This window comes from Ochotona princeps, chromosome 5, assembly GCF_030435755.1.
Source record: "Ochotona princeps isolate mOchPri1 chromosome 5, mOchPri1.hap1, whole genome shotgun sequence".
NCBI classification, from domain to species: Eukaryota; Metazoa; Chordata; class Mammalia; order Lagomorpha; family Ochotonidae; genus Ochotona; species Ochotona princeps.
The window spans coordinates 2,447,330-2,458,048 of NC_080836.1; the positions used below are offsets into that span (position 1 = coordinate 2,447,330).

Below are 10,719 nucleotides of genomic sequence, written 5' to 3' on the forward strand. Positions count from 1 at the left end.
AAATTCTCTGCCACTCTGCTTCTGATCCAGCTCCCTGACAAGGTGCCGAGGAGGCAGTAGGAGATGGATCAAGTGCGGGGTCACCCTTACCACCCCTGGACAGAGTCGCTGGATCAGCTGCCACAATTATTGCTATATGGAGAGTGAACCAGTGGATGAAGTCTTAATATGCAGCCAACAGATCCCCCAAGATGGAGAAGCCCTGAGGCAGCCATCATGCTCTGCTTCCCACTCCTCTTCTGAGCCCAGTTCCTGATGTCATAACGGGGTAGCTATGACAACCAGCCAAGGGGACAGCTAAGCATCTCACAGAGGGGACTGGGTGCTTCATTTCTGAAGTGAGACTGGGAAGAGAAGATGAACAATTCTCTGGATTATCCGGTCTACCCTGTTATCATCTCTAATCATAGGCAAAGCACAACCTTCAGGAAGAAACTGGACTTTGGCCACTACATATTTCACAAGAATAGAATACAAATAGTGAAACCTACTGTTGATACCAAGCCTCTAGCAGCACACACACACACCACATTCTGAAACTGAGCAAACTGCAGGGTGAGCAAAAGAGAATCGACAAGATCGAGTATAAAAACAAACAGCAGTGTCAGAAAATCGCCAATGTCCATCGCGGCCCTGCCAAGGTGGATTGCTAGAACGAATACTTTTCTAAGAGCTTAAACAGAGAAACAGGGAACCGTGAGCTCGTGAGGCCCACCATGGAGAACCAAGGGCTTCTCAAGAGACTGGATGATTGCAAACCCCACTATGACCACAAGGCATCTGAGCTAGACTGGCAGAATTCAAGGCACTATATCAAAAATACAAGAAGATATCCTCTCTCCCAAGATGAATAGGTTTGTGTATCTATATCACATGGTCACAATTGATACCAAAGCCCTAAGAAACTCATAAATGGTGAATGAGAGGTCATCCATCCAGGGGTCTTGGCGCTGTCTATCTTTCTTCCCTCCATACAAGCAGGAGCTGATACTGTCTTTTGCTGTTTGCCTTGAGGTTCTGTGGTAGATCTGGGGGAAGCAATGGGTTCAGATAAGACATAAACAGGATGCCTTGTGGCTTTAAAGTTGTGCTAAACTCACAATACAGGTCTCTGCCATTATGCAAAATAAAATGAGAAAATGAGAAAAACACTATGGACCAGTTTCTCAACTTAAAATGGTTTGATATTTCTGACTTTTGGGTAAAGGTAGGAAAAAGTGTGCTCCCTACAATCATTCTGCTTCTCTTTCAATTAGATGATAAACCCATTCATGAGATATGCAATGATGTATTTTATATTATGATACAGTATTGATAGATACATAGAGAGAGATGTTTTTCTCTGAATTTTAAAAAAATGTAAAATGAAGACCACCAGTGTGCAAGCATACTTATTATTAATAAGGGTACCTGCCAAGCACAGCTTCTCACCTCCTAACCACCATCACCCATTCATTCTGGCCCCACCACCATACCCTCTGCCCCTCTGGGGTCCTCCTTGCCTTGCTCCTTCAGCTGTGTTACCCTACACAGCTGCTTCTTCAATGTTGGAAAGTTTAAGGTCAGGAAGAGCGTCCCTGCTGATTTTTATCCCTGGTACCAGCACTGGGCCTGGCACAGGGCAAGTGTTCAGAGCACCTCTGTATGTCAACAAAACTGGTGAACTGATACAATAGAGTCCTGGGCAGCTGATCACAGACCCCATTACTTGTGTTTGTTTTTTTCTCCACCAGACGCACATTCTCATCAACCTCCCGGAATGTCAACCCTGGCCATGAGACTTTGATGGAAAGTTTCAACTCAAGCATTTCCTCATATTCATTTCTAGCTTCACATTTTCTTTCCTAAGTACCATTATCATCACATTTGGAACTTAGTTATTTGAAGTTCAAACCAAGATGCAGAACACTGTGAGGAAAATATCTCAAGACCAGAGCCTACAGCCCTTGGATGGAGAACTGCTCTCTCGCCTTGCTGTCTGATGCCTGTTCCTGCCTTGCATGGAAAGCCCCAGGCCTACTCTAAGTGGTTTCCCTGGGTGGACCTCCCCATTGTCCACAGCACAGCAGACTCTCTGCACTTGCATTATGCCAGAGACCAACTCCAGCTGAGTTCAGAGCTTGACAAAGGATGTGTGGAATCTGCCATGAGAAGAGAAGAGATAGACTATTATCACTGAATGATCATAATAAACCACTCAAGAAAGTTGTCTCCTTTATTTATAAAGAAATTGTCCCAAGCTTTTGCATACACTTTTTTACTTCATGGTCAAGTGGATGTTCTCAAAGATACTTCTGCAAACCACGGTACTTCAAGGCAGACCATTATACATTCTAACCTTGCAGACATGAATTCTTCAGCTGCTAACGCATATTAAGCAGCAATACACTCCTACTGTATTTCTGTTTCTACAGCTTACCTTATCATTTAAAGAAGAAACTACGTCCCAAAGGGATAAACGTAACGATTAGAAACAAAATACTTTAAACATGAATTCACACTATGACCACAGGCCTTACAGCATGTTTTACAATGTTAGTTCAAACAACTTTGAGCTCCCCCATCCAAGGGGCCATGGCAGTGGCCAAGAGACTATTAATTGTTATAAGGCTTGTTGTGGGCTAAGGAGTTGGTTAGCACTCGGTAAGCTGAGCACTACAGGGAATGGGCTTGGGGCTGAAAGCACCTGGTCTAATGGAACTCAGCTGTATCCAATATTCTGCTAATGAGAGTGTGGACGAAAGCGTCAACAAGAACTAGGTGAAAGGTCAAGAGTGGAGGCAATAAAAGCAGGCCTCGAGAGAGGCCGGAGAGAGACATTTCCACCATCTCTGGTCTCCGTGTCGGTGTCTATCCCCAGATCCTTCGCCATGCCATGTTACCAGCCTAGACGGCCACAACAAAGGCTGGCTCACCAAGGCATTATTAATGACACTAGTTCTTAAGCTCACATCAGTACAAGACATTCCCCAAGCCTTGCCACACAGCTGGGAGCTCCTTACCAACACAGAAGTCATTCTCTTCCAACCTTTGTGTCACTCATCCCAACTACAGGCTCCCAGCAGCATTAAGTCTTAGCACCTTAAACCCTTTAGAAAACAAACAATAACGATTGTGTTTATGGCATGACCCTGCAGTAATTTTTTTTAATTTAGTGTCTCACGCATAATTGAATATCAGCAAATATTTGTTGAATGAATAACAATAATCATGTCTTTCCTCATCCCAGAGCACAATAGGTTCTCATGTTGTGTGTTGGTATCAGTGAAGCATTTAAGGTAGAATCGTCATTCCTGTTTTCATTGTAAAATCCAGTGTTTGGCATACTTAAAATCCCTTCCAGGTCCATGGCTTGAGTGTCTCCCTCCATGTTGACATCTAACTGCCTTTGTGACTATGAGGTGGACCTGTCAACAGTGAAGGTTTATCTCTGGGAGGATCAATGACATATATGCTGTCTACATGACATGCCAAGGAAAGCATAATTAACTCACAGGAGATGCGGAATGGCCAGCTTGATCTACAGCTAAAAATGCAGTCAGATCACTATTGTGGCATCCAGATGCTTTGCCCGTAAACTCATTTCCAGCAAGAATGTGGGAAAAGAGAGAAGAAATGGGCACCTTAACCACTTCCCCCAGGATGGAGAGAACCTGGAGAGTACCTGGCCCAGGATCAGGGACACGGAGTTCAAATACACACTTCAGCTTGGTGATTTTAAGCAATACATAGGTTGGTCTTATGCCTCTTGATCTGCATCTATAATTGATGTTTGGGGTTTGACAGAGATGGGTAAGTATTTGATTGATAATAAAATACATGACAAATGTCAATATACAAACAAGTAGATGACAGGGAGGTTGTAGATCAATTGGTAAAAGAGGTAGATGACAGATGATAGATAGATATAAATACATAGGTGATGATGATGGTGATAAACATATAATTGATAGAATATTTGACTACTCGTGGTCTCGCCCATTGGAAGTAGAGCTCCCCCAAGAGTGGGTTTAACATACAACAGAGTAGGGCTTGGCAGTGTGGCCTAGTGGCTAAGGTCCTCGCCTTGATCCCATATGGCTGCTGGTTCTAATCCCGGCAGCTCCACTTCCTCTCTATCTCTCCTCCTCTCAGTATGTCTGACTTTGTAATAAAAATACAATAAATCTTTAAAAAAAACATACAACAGAGTATAATGAAAGTTTTCTCATAAATGTGCAGGAAAACTACACATTTCTCAAAAGACAAGAAGCTAAAATGAAAGCAGGAGAGATCACAGTGCCCTGGTCTTGTGGGCAGGCGCCATATCTAAGTCCCACATTTCTTCCCTCTCGTGATCTTTGTGACTTTGGGTGAGTCACTTTGCCTCTTTAGCTGTCAGATGGTGATAGATCTGGTCCCTGCCTCCTGGGGCTTTGTGAGCCCACATAAGGGAGGCCATGGAACAGGGCCAGGCACCCGAGTAGTTCTCTTTACCTTCAGATGCACTGGGTCAAGCAGGAGGAAGGAGGACCACTTAGTGCAAAGGGCACACCTCAGTGCCTTGTTCGAAGGTTGGGACTTTCACCTTTTACTCTTCCACCTCCCAAAAGGACAAGCCAAAGCCAGGAGCAGAAACTTCACACTGGTCTCCCAAATGGGTAACAGGGCCATCTTCCTCTGCCTCCACAGGTGCATAAATGGGAAGCTGGTCACTCTAGAACAGTGCTTGGAAATGGGATGCAGGCATTGTAGGTGGCTTAACTCACCTACAATACCATAAGAAACAATACCCCCTACAGTAACTAAAATATATAAATATCTTTCTTCCGTGTATTCACCTAGAGGAACTGTATTCACAAGAGCGTTTGCAGATAACCACACTAGGAGATCAGTCTACAATACATGTGCTCAGAACGCTCTCCATTCTCTGCTCCATAGATTCAGTTTGTAATAAAAAATTACATCAAAGTGGCCAAGGAGAGTGAATCCCTGTAGTTAAAACACACCATGGAACAGTCCGCTGCAATTTAGAAGTTCTTTAATATCTTTTAATAATTCATGCAGATTTCCCATTTCAGGATCTCATGTGTCTTTTTTACTATAAAAGTAATGTTCTAAAATGTTTAGCAATTAAATAGAGTTTCTGCTTCCCTCCTCCTCCCACCAGCAAATATCAAGTTCCTTGAAATTCTAAGCAGTTGTTGGTGTTCAGGCTGTGTGGTACATATGAAGAATGTTTGCAGTCATGTTGAAGAGGCACAGACAGAGTGAGCCACTTGGGCCTCTCATGTTGCCCCCAGTGCGCTGTACCCTTTGAAGCTATCGTATACCTTCCACCCTTCCTCATCCCACCCAGCCCACACCTGATCTGAGCTAAGTTTCTGGCACTCCCCTTAATTCACAACTTTGTGGGTGGCTCCCAGGGCACTTAAGCAGGACAGGAGAGCTCTACTGAGGGCCACTAGATGCTTAGCATCCAGCATAGTTACAGCCCCTCCTCATCCAACTTGGACTGTTGTGATATGTGGAATGTTGTTCATGCACAAATAGCAGACACCCATAGCCTTACACCTGCCCTGAGAGCCAGGACAGTCCAGCCCATGCTAGCCATGACTCTGTCAGTCATATCAGACATGTCTCTTTCAGCCAGCCCCATACAGCATCCAACCCTTAGACTTGCCTTGTCAATGCACACCAAAACACGCACATTATCATGTATCCATGTTATCAAAACACTAGCTGCTGTTTCAGGAGATTTGGAATCTGAAAAAGTGAAGGAATGATTGCCTACAACCCCATCAGCCAGGAGCACACAGCATTAACTTTCTGGAGTGCTGCTGCCAGTTTTTCCTTTAGAGGAATTTTAGTCAGCTGTGGTCAGGAGGCTTGGATATTTATTTACATCCTTGCCCCTGACACACACACACTATATTGGAGCATTAGCATTTGGAAGTGATAGACACCCCTAGCTATTCCTTAACATAAACAGTAATTGCTGTCTCGTTTCTAAGCTCAGCATGAATGTGAGAAAACGAATGTGAAGAAGTGATGCTAGAACTATCTTACTCCCTGGTCAAGTGTGTGTAGAAGAGAATTCTCTGAATCAAGTCCCCTTCTCTTCCTTCCAGAAAGCTGTCCTGGCTTGGGCCAGGGTGGTAGAGAGGAGTCTGTGCTCTGGCAGCCATGCAGTTGCTGGTGGCCTCTCTCCCCACAGGCTGCTGGCCTGAGTCCAGCTCCAATCCTGGACCCTGTTCTCAGGCCTCAACTGTGCATCTACTGCACTCAGCTAAGGGATGCTCAAGGAGCAAGTCAGACATCATTTCTGGTGTGTGTGTCAGGGTGTTTCTGACAGGCATCAGTGTGAGAACCAGTGTAGTGAGCAATTGTTTGCCCTCACTATTACAGGTGGGAAATGAAACCCACTGAGGGCCTGGCAGAACAAAAAAGGAAGAGAAGGATTCTCCCTCTCACCGGGCCCTGAACTGCACAGGATACATGCACACACTCCCTCTGTTGAGATTTGCTTATTGTTGAAGATTATCCTCTAAACCAGACCACTGAATGTCCAAGGGACCCCAAGTCTCAGATGTTCTTGGCAGACTGAGAATTATGCAGGAAGCATAATTCCTGCTGAGATTGTGGCTGCCTTGTTGGCTAAGCATGTCTGGAGAGGTGTGAGATGCTTCAACTATCATTTCTTTCTTTAGGAATTGTGACCTGCACGTATCTGAATGCAAACAAAGTTCTGTTAGACTCCTTTTCTAGTTAGATTTTTCTGTTTACCAGCATTGATTACTGCGACTCATGTTTGCTCATACAGCTATTTGGAGCCTGGTGACTGTTCCCCTAATCTCTTGTGATCTATCATTAGAAGCAGCTTGTACGCTATGATTTAGTTAACTTGTAACTTTTAGCAGCCTGCTTTGCAAAAAAGTGAAATAAGTTGTCACGGAAAAATTCAATAAAGTATGCATTGGTTCATCTTGCCTTTGCATCCCATGTGTCCCAATTATTCTCAGTGCAGTCCACGTCCTCACTAGAGGGGCCACCAAGAAGTGACGCCTGAACAGGGACCCAAAGAAAAGCCCAAAGGAGGCCATGGGTCACATCCGAGAAATCTATTGTGATGAGTTATCACAGGGTAATGGGGCAAGCTCGGTCTACTTCCTTTGCTATACTTCTTCATCACATTCTTAAGAAGAATGGGGCATGAGTCTCCCAGGGTCGAATAGATTGTTGCCTAAAGGTTGTTGTTGAATTGAATCCTTGGTTGCTTGAGGATGGCTCCACTCCAAGTTATCAGGCTTGCTTCTCAGGTTGGAAGAAGTAATAGTGGCTCTGCTGTTCTCGGGCCGTCAGACCTGGACTGAATGACTTTGCTTCTTGGTGGGCGTCATGGGACCTCTTGTCCTTTCTAAGTATATGATAAATCCACATCATGACATGGAGATCTGAGCTGCTATTTAACATGTCTGCATCTCAGAGTCCCATTAGCCCTGTTGCTATTCCTCTTTCCCATTCAATTCCCTGCTGACACCACTGGGAAGGCAGCGGGAGATGGGCCACGTGCTGGGGCCTCTGCCACCCACATGGGAGACCAAGATAAAGTTCCTGGCTCATTGCTTTGACTTGGCTAACCCTAGCTGATGTAGACATTTAGGGAATAAATTCCTGTCTGGATATATTCTCTAAGATATTATCTATATCCATCTACAGTAACAATTAATCCTGAAGGAAGATTATTCTAGTCCAGGTCATCATAAGAGAAACTAGTCTGTAAAATGTTTTATTCTGACTTTCAACAAACTCCACATGAAATTTCACCTGAGTTCAGGCTTGGAAATCCAACAGTGTTAACTACTGGATGACCATAGGTAAGTGTTTATGCCTCCCTCAAGTTTGACTTACCCATTCATTAAATAGAGATAATACAAATAACTATTTAGAAGTATACACAGATGCAACTTTGCAGAATAGAGTAGAACATTGCAATCAGATTGGTATACAGAATTTTATCAGAGGTAGCTGGCTTAACTTATGGATTTGTTGTATTTGATAATTTGTAAAATAGAAATTGCATTTGCCATTTTAAGAACTGAATGAGTACCAAGCCTTAACCCAAAACAAATAATTACATATGTGAATTGCTATCCAATAATCAATTTTCAATTAAATGTGTGTTTTAATTTCAATTTCCTCTAAGGCCTTCAAGCAAAATAGAATTTAACATAAAGTTTGCAATTCAAACACTTTACTGAAGCCAGTACTGTGGCAAGTAAAATCATTGCCTGTAATACTTGAGTCCCGTATTAAAACATGTTCAATTGTTGGATGCTCCACTTTGGATCCAGCTCCTTGGAAAGCAGCAGCAGATGCGTTTAAAGTGTTTGAGCCCTGGTCACCCACATGGGAGACGTGGATGGAAACCCTGGCTCCTGGCTCCCACTTGGGTGTGTAGAGGCTGTAGCTCCCACAGGGGCTGGCAGAGAACTGAGACTGCTCTTCACACACCCCTGGCTGAGCTCCTTCAATGATGAAGCTAAACAGTACTTGACAATAAGTATCTTAGCAAACTTGAACTTCAGGAAAACAAGAAACAATTTACATCAATACTCCCCCCAAACACACTTTTTGCATAGAACAAAGCTGTAGATATGTGTCCTATTTGCCCACCTGAGACACAATTTTTTTTAATTGAATTTCAGTTTTATGGCCCATTAAAAGCCTAGAGAGAGACTCATGGGTCACTTTGGACTAATGACTGTTGTGCAAATTATTTTCTTAACAAATTCCTGGTTGTGTTTGTTGTTGTTGTTTGCTTGTTTTTTTCTACAGACTATGAGAATCTCAGATTTATCTAGCATGGCCCTAAGTTGGAAAAGAACAGCACCCTCTCTTTATTGAACCTGGTACAACTCTATTACTAAGAGTTATTGGTGTTCCATGTCTTCCGATTGTGTTTTGGTTTATGTTTCTTTTAAAAACTGTGTCTATGTATTTATTTCATAGACAGAAATTCCATCTTCCGGTTCACTCCCCAGATGCTGGCAAGAACCTGTCTAGGACAAGGCCAGAGCTGGGACCCAGGGACACAAGCCCTTTCTCCCATGTTGGTGGCAGGAAACCAATGGCTGGAGACATCACAGCTGCCCAGGCTTTGGTTAACAGAAAGATGGAGCCTGGAGCCACAGCTTATAGTCACACTCCAGTACTCTAGAACCAGAAAGGATAAAAACTTTCAATGGACACAAGGCAAGCTACTGATCTGGTCTGGTTTATTAATATGGTTTATAAACAAGTGAGTAAGAGTTTATTAGAAAGTTAGAGTTACAGAGAGAAAAAGAGAGAGACATGGATAAAGAGATCCTGTACATGAACCTTTCCTCTCCAGATAGCCACAACAGCCAGCGCTAACCCAACCCAAACCCAGGAGCCTGGGGCTTTATCCAGGTCTTCCACATCTGTGGCAAGGCACAGGTGCTCTGCTTATCACCTACTGCTTTCCCTTCATTAACACTGAGCTGAACTGGAAACGGAGCAGCTGGGATTCAAACCGCATCCACGTGGGATGTTGACATCACATGTGATTGTTTAACCTGCTTCACACAATGCTGGCCCCACCTCTGACATTTTAAACATGTAGAACTTCTGACAGCTGGGTGTCAAGCTGAGGAGGAAGGAGACAGTCTGAGCTGCCACCCTAATCCTTGGTGGTTCCTAACAATGAAGCTCTCTACAAACGTGGCCGCAATCCAATTGCACACATTCCCTAGTTCCCGCTGCTCTCTGTCCACATTTCCAACCACAGCACCAGCTCCCTCGGGTCCAAAAGCTCTCCCTCGCCCATCCATCATACCCACCCTCTTCATACCTTCTCCTGCGGTGATTGCAATGGCTCCCTGTCTGGACCATAAATCTGGTCACACCACCTCTCTTATCTTCTGCAGAGTTTGATAATTTCCCTATATCACCTGCTGGACTGCTCATCTGCAAAGAAGGCAACCCGAAAATACCTTGTCATGGGGACAGTGCTGGGCGTGCTGGCCAGGCAACCTACAGGGCCATACTGGGCAGAAGAGGCTTGATGATGTTGATGATGATAATGGTAATAACAATAATAACAATAATAGAGAGGGATAGGTGTTGTGACACGCTTGTTAAGCTTCCATTCAGAAACCAGCATCTAATGTGAGTATAAGTCCAAGTCCCAGTTGCTCTGCTTCTGATCCAGCTCAGTGATTATACACCCAGAAAAGCAGTGGAGTGTGGACCAATGTGAGTGAGTCCCTGAACCCATGTGAGAGGCCCAGATGGAGTTTCCGGTTCTTGTTTCAACCAGCTCTAGCTATTGCAGCCATTTTGGGGATGAACCAATGAATGGAAGAAATCTCTACCTATCCCTTTTTGTTACTCTGTCATTCAAATACACCCAACAGATTTTAAGTAAATGGTAATAGTAATGGTACCAGCTGGTCAATGGCAACTGTCCCTCTTTGCCATGATTCATATGTGACTGATCCCCTGCAGGTTGGTGTGTTGGATGTTGGGATCCCAGTGTGGTGGGAACTTTAAGACTTGACCTTAGGGGACAAGCATGGTGGCAGAGTGGGCTAATCCTCCACGCTCTGGTGCTGGCATTCCATATGGGCACTGGTTTGTATCCCAGATGCTCCACTTCTGATCCGGCTTTCTGCTCATCAGGAAATTAGCTAAGGATAGCCCAAATCCTTAGGATCT

The 10,719-nt window shown here is 44.2% G+C and overlaps 1 pseudogene; it reads left to right on the forward strand.

Moving 5' to 3' along the window:
• Positions 1–309: 309 nt before the first annotated feature.
• LOC131480343 (sperm axonemal maintenance protein CFAP97D1-like) lies at positions 310–942 on the forward strand (annotated as a pseudogene).
• The last annotated feature ends 9,777 nt before the right edge of the window (positions 943–10,719 follow it).